The sequence below is a fragment of the Xiphophorus couchianus genome, chromosome 21 (genome assembly GCF_001444195.1).
Source record: "Xiphophorus couchianus chromosome 21, X_couchianus-1.0, whole genome shotgun sequence".
Taxonomy (NCBI): domain Eukaryota; kingdom Metazoa; phylum Chordata; class Actinopteri; order Cyprinodontiformes; family Poeciliidae; genus Xiphophorus; species Xiphophorus couchianus.
Genome location: NC_040248.1, coordinates 19,074,634 through 19,081,496, shown reverse-complemented (window position 1 = coordinate 19,081,496; position 6,863 = coordinate 19,074,634).

Sequence of the window (6,863 nt, the reverse complement as noted above, 5' to 3'; positions counted from 1 at the left end):
TTTATTACATTTTCTGTGGAAACTATCCACCTTCTACCCATTTTCGGTCAATTATCTAACCTTTTTTTTTCATTAATGTTTCTATTTTCGTTATATTTGTTTTATATGCCGCTGCTCTGACCCAGCGCCGTCCCAAGGCTTCACAGGGCCCTAAACGTGAAGATTTTACGACCTTCCCACAACAATTGTTTACTACGGTTCGACAGGTCCTCTTATGTAATCTATATGTTTCTGCATTATACATTTAACTTGCATAGTTAAATGTGCAAAAATGTGTATTTTTATTTATTTTTGTGTTTGTGGTGCAGCAAATTAGTGTTTGCTCAGTTTAAATCCCACGACTCGTGTAATATATGTTTGACTTGATAGCATACAGAATGTGATATGTTCAAAAATGTAAGTTGTCTAATAAAACACTTTTTGCAATAAGACTAATGCCCCCATCCCGGTGTGGGGGGGCACAGCAGCTGCTTAGTCTGCTTTGCCTTTGGTCAGCTCTCCTTTGAAAGATTAATTATTCAAAAGTCTAGGCTAAAAAGTTTTCTAAATTTAAGGGATGAACTAGAATCTACACATAACAGATGGTATAGAAGATAAATAACTCTTAAATTAGATCTTGGAGTATTTGTTATTTGCAGATTTAAATTTTAAAAAAATCCAATTTTTTAGTCAAATTAATTTAATAACCAATATAAAAGGCAAAAGTTTGAAGGACAGAAAGTAGAATTTTTGCCAAAACAACATAACTCCCAATAAGCCAACTATAAAAAACTTTATTAGGTACACCTGTTGAATTTCTTGTTAGCAAAAAAGGTGAATTGGCCCATCACATACCAGCACATATGAATTTATAAATATAATAACCACATGGAACCTTGAAGCAGATGGACTACAGCAGCAGAAGACCAGATCTGAACATAAAACTGAGACTACAGTTCGCACATAACAAAATTGGACAATGACAGACTGCAAGAGTCACAATTTCAGTCAGAAATGGCTGATTTGGTTTGAACAGCAGATGTGGGGCCATTATTGCTGATCATGTCCAACCCTTTTTGACCCCAGAGTGCCAATTCTATGATAGCTTCCAGCATGTTACTGCACTGTACATAACAAAGCTCCAATAATCTAAAACCGGTTTCTTGAACAGAACTCCAATGTGGCCTAAAGTCATGGAGGTCTTTTTTTTCTTCTTTTTCCTGAACAGGAGATTCACATATGAGTATCCAGTTGTCAAATCTAGCAAATGTGCGATGCTTTTATGACAGTATAGACTCAAATTCCTCAGAAATGCTGAGCAAGAAAACCAAGACAGTTGTCAACGGAAGATGGGGTGGAAACCAGCGGCAAAGTGAGGACATTGTAGAAAACCTAGTCCACAAAAAAAAAAAAAGTAGCAAAGGTTCAAAAACTCCAGAAGACCTAAAGCCCAGAAAATCACAAATGTAGACCACTTAAAAATAGTCCCAAGACATCTGAAGTTATTGGAAGTGAAACAAATGAGAAAATGTGGTTGCACAACAGAATATATAACTTGAAAACAGATAGAAAGAAGATGGCTGAGCGGTTACAATAATATGATTATTATTATTGGTGGTGTTGTTGCTGCAGCATTGTAGTTATGTGCTATTAGGCCATATGCATTTGAATCATCACTTATTCCACTAAGTACTAAAACTCCTAGACCAGGAGAATTAGAGCTATTTTTTATTAACTATCCACATATTGAACTGGTTTGCATTACTAAACAACATTGATCACTTTTCAGATCGTTCTCTCTTTGGTTGTCTTCTCTTTCTTTTTACACATGACTCAGGTAACTCCTCCATAAACATGACTTATTCCCTATGAAATTCAAAGCCATTTTTCCAGACCTGCACCACGGTTGTAATGTTTAGTTATTAGTGGTTCTTTTATGCTTCCTTTAATAATCCAATTTGATTTGTGCTTGCTGCAGAGGTTCATTTCATAGCAGACTCCCAGTGTGAGTCATGCAGTTTGCTCTGCCATACTTACTATAAAGCGCTCCATGCTGAACTTTCCAGGAAGTCCTCTCAGTTTAACATAAAAATGTGCAATTAGCGGCCTCGGATTGTGGCTCAGTGTCTCCACCGTGTGGCTGTTAGCGCAAACTACATGTATTTTGTTCCATGTATGATGGAAAACAAATTATTGTGCTTGCTCAGAAAAACTCACATAAAATTTGCTTCACTTTCAAATTCATAGGAAAGGACGTTGGTTGGCCAACAAATGTGGGAGGCTGGGTCAATGTCGTAATCACCCACTAGAACAAGAGTCCAATGGCAAGTCTGTGACTGATTTTCGAGAAGTACATCAATTATTGCACACACTTTCCATCTCACTCAGACATTTTTTTGAACTTACAATACTGTGTCTTTTTCTACTTTGTTTCAATAAAATATTCCATGTCTAATTAATTGCAGGACAGCTGGAAAGAAAAAATAATGCACAGTTAAAAAAAACCCAAAACCACTTATTTGACATGTATTTACTTCAATAAAAGGTACTAAACATTGCCTTTTCGGGGCAGTTGTAGGAGCAAGAGTCTGTGAGAATAAATTATCTTTTTTAACTACATCTGATTTCACCAAAAGGCCTTTTTGTAAAGTCTCGGTCAAAATAGCGACGTTTTTACGTTTGTGAAGAAAGAAATATGCTCAAGGCTATTTAAAAAAAAACAACAAAAAAAAACCAGCTTTTGCAGTAGAGAGTTGACACCAGAAAAAAAAACCTACATCCACAAAGTTTGTTTCAATCAGAAACAGTGGTTAGAACAGCCTGATTTCACATTAAAGTGACGAGTTCTGGTACAATAGTCTACATTAGTAAAAATGTGTCTGACAGTAAAATGCAGCTGACATATCTAAAAGTTAAGCTCTTCCAGCACATATGACAACGTGCCACAGTCATTTCCCCTGAAAGGCTGTGTGCCATTTCAGATATGGGCCACGACTGTTTGGGGAGAGGAAACAGTCGCCGCACGCACGTCACTACAGATTCTGTGTTCCTGCTTGAATACATCAGTTTTCATCTGCGTCTGTGAATCTCGAGAAGACAGCGATCTCTGCCCTCGCGATCGATTCAGACGTTTTGGTGTCCGAGGGAAAATTCAGTTTGAAAATGTTTCACACGGCATGTATCAACTCCCCCTCCCCGCCTTTAAACGTATATTTGCAGTATTCAAATCCCGATGAACTTTGTTTAGTTTTTGTCAAATGCATTCTGTTGGGGGTTTGAATGGTTAGATCTTGGCAAAAATATATTTTTTTAAAAGTGCATAATTGTGAAGTGGAAGGAAATGTTAAAAAAAAAAAAAAAAAAAAAAGTCCACCCCGAAAACGTTTTGCAAGAAAGAATTAGCTTGCATTTTTATTTAGCGCCGTGTACCTTTAAATTGAAGCAGACAGATCTGCGTTTCCATTGACCACATAAATTATGCAAACTGGACAATAAATGTGCTTAGTAGAAACACAGCAATTGTGAAAAAAAAACAACATGTTTTTCGATAAAACGTTTTGCGCTTGAGGAGGTTTTTTGGGGGGTCTCGAAATGTGATCAACAACCGGATGTTACCACCGGCAGAAACGACAAAGAAGACGACCAGAATGGTAGGAGGTTGATGGTACAGCAGTCTTTGTTTCTGTTTAATAATTGAGTGAACTAACTTATTCATGTGCGATCCTGATTGCATTTCTTATTTAATGGAACAAAACAATTACAGAATTGTAAACATTTCGCTAATTTAATTGACTAAATTCGTAATGGAAACGCAAATGTGCAGAAATGGGGGGATGAGGGAGGATTGCTGACGGTGCAAGAGGTGATCCTGGCACAGTGGCACTTAGATTTACCATTCCTCAGAACAATTTCCAGAATCCACAAAAGGTATTATATGCATGAAAAGTTTCTCATAACAGAATAATGCAAAGCGTTTAAATATTTGTGTTTACAGACAAAGCTGGCTGCATGTAGACATGTATTTAATACCAGACTGACATCTGAGAGAATATTCTGATGTTGACATTATTATAAAAAGATCTTTTTTGTATGTTTTTTTTTCCCCAGTCATTGAGGGTGGGTGGGGTACCGTGTTTCCTTTACATTAGCTTGTCTCCGTTCCCTTCAGGCGTTTCCGGGGATCAGACGCTCACACTCAACACGGCTGCTGAGAAGATGGCTTTGGTGGAATCTGCAGAGATGATGACGCTGGCAGCTTGACGTACGGCCTCTTCATCTGTCTGTTATCTGCACTCATCTGTCGTGTTTTTTTTCCCCGTTTGCTGTTTTTTTTTTTTTTTTTTTTTGCTTCGTACAACACTAAGCCGTCAAAAGATATCATCTGCCAAGGTACATCATTTAGAACCAGTGGCAACACATCCGGCTGACAGAAAAGATTCCATCCATGCTACAAATCAGTGTGTATTAAACACGCGGCAAGTTTTAGTTTGTACTTTCACTGCATTGACGTTCAGCGTTTTAGGACTACATTATAGCCTGCTGTAGCTAAGCATCCATTAAGACTTTTAAGTGGCAGGATGGGTTTCTGAGCATCCAATTAAACTAATGATGTTCTGGAGCCTAAAACATACAGTAGTCTGTCAACTGTGGTCTTAAAGAGACAGGAACTCTTTATTTTATCCCGATTGCCCGGTGACAGAAATAATAACAAAGGGAAAGGGAAGCTAAAATATAATAATAAAATCAAGGGGAAAATATATGTTGATATATTTGTAATGTTTGAGGTGATTTGCTGAATTTAAAGGAGCAGTACTATGTTTTTTCCAGGGACATATAGTGCGATTTCATAACATAATCAGGTAACTATGTTAACTTCAGTTGTTATGAGAATGCTTTTTATATCAAATATGACCGACCTAAAAGAAATGTTAATTCCTAATTTAGTGCCATGAAATTGGGCCTCTGTCTCTTTAAAAGCTCCTGCACTAAAAACTCAAAGGCGTCTCAAAGGCGGGGCTTGGTCCACCCAGGCGTCTTTCACAGCTGAATGGTTGCCACGGGAGATTCAAGGGTCTCTCAAACATGCATGAATGAATAAAGGCAGCACTCCAGGTATGTTTTTGATGAGGGAATAACATTACAACATGATAGAAAGCTCAGGAAAGTCAATATTACAGAATGCTACCCCTTTAAGGGGGAGAGGCTGCTTTCTCACAGCACTACTAAAAACCAGTTAAAAGCAACAGCAGCAATCACCCTTCTCTATCGGGCTATATATGGTTTAAAAATATTTAGAAATGTAAGCTTTTAAATTTTCTATAAGATAGAGATACAGTCAATGATATTGCTGTCAATCAAAATGCTAAAAACATGACTGTCAGTCATGTTTTCCACAGTAATTAGCATGCTGCTAACTTTCTTGTTAGCAGTAAAATATCAATTAAAGGACTCTAAAACTGTCAAAACACGTGTACCTGTATGGCATGTTTAACTACGTTAAGATTAGCAAAAGCTGGTTGCAACATTGTTCAAAAAAGCTAACAGTCTGATTACTGGCCACATTTACAAATGTACTTAGTAGGCTTACCAGTCCAGACGAAGTTTTCTTAAAAGGACCGTGGGTAGAGCTGAAGTATTTTATGACATAAATTTAAAAAAAACCTCAACAGCCTGGATGGGTCAAAATGAAGTTGAAGCTAACCGAAACAATACCTCCAACTGGAAGCTAAGAAGCTAACATTAGCTGAGATTGTTTTGACAAAATTTCACTTAGTAGAGCAAAACGTTGCATCGATGCCTCATGCCTGTAGCTTCATTTCATGTTGTTGATGTTGACAAAAATAAATCAATAAAAATAAATTTCAGGATGTTGAATGTCAGTCTCAGTGTAAAAAAAAAAGAAAAAGAAGTTACATTCAGATTGCTTGCCATAATCTTAGGAATTTAAACAAACATCTGATCAAATAGAAATCACTATAATAATTTTATGAGCATTAGTGGCCCGGGCTGAGGCTGGTTGTTACTATTAACTCCTGGTGGAGGTCACTCACGACGCAGCCTCACATCCCAGCAGCCACCTGTCCATTAAGGAAAGACTCTGCCTGTCAGATTACATTTCCTGTTCTTGGTCATTTTACACCTCACACCTCGCCCCTTATCGCATTGCTCATTGCTACTTTGTGTCCCGGGGGAAATCAGCTGCCAGTTTGAGGCTCGTATTGATTGGATGCTTATTGGCTGCATGTTGTCATTCAGATTGGTTGTTTTTGTCCAGATTAGGCTTTAGCAGATATTGTGACCCAAAGGGACAGAGCCCAATCTTATATTGAGCTCTGTCAATATATGCTGCCTCTCTCATGGGAGGAACAAGGGCAGGATACTGGAAAGCATTGCTTTCCTTTATACCCCCACAGGGAAACAACTGCAATCTGTATACAACAAGTTTCCTTGTATCATTGGCTTGTTTTGTGGTTGTTGTTGTTGTTGTTGTTGTTGTTTGGCAGTGCTGGGATCACACACTATTTGTGGTTGAGATGAGTTGTAAATTTAAGTTAATCTGGAAGATAACTAATGCACTTACAGGACTTATAGCCCTTGAGATTTTAAACCTACACATATACAAACGTCAATGTACTTACTTTGTGTTTTACACATGTACCCTATAAGATCAACATGTTACTTCAAAGGGTTAGTTAACACAGAAAGATTTTTATGCCTATTTATGTCTGGATTGGAGGAATATCGGGGGACTGCGCCGATCTAAAATTGCAGCTATTCAACATGTCTTGGCACGATATCGCAAGGATGTCCTTAAAGTCCCTAAGGAGAAACGACATGTTTAATGTGACTGGTAGCCAATCAGAACGCGAGGTGACGTAAAAATG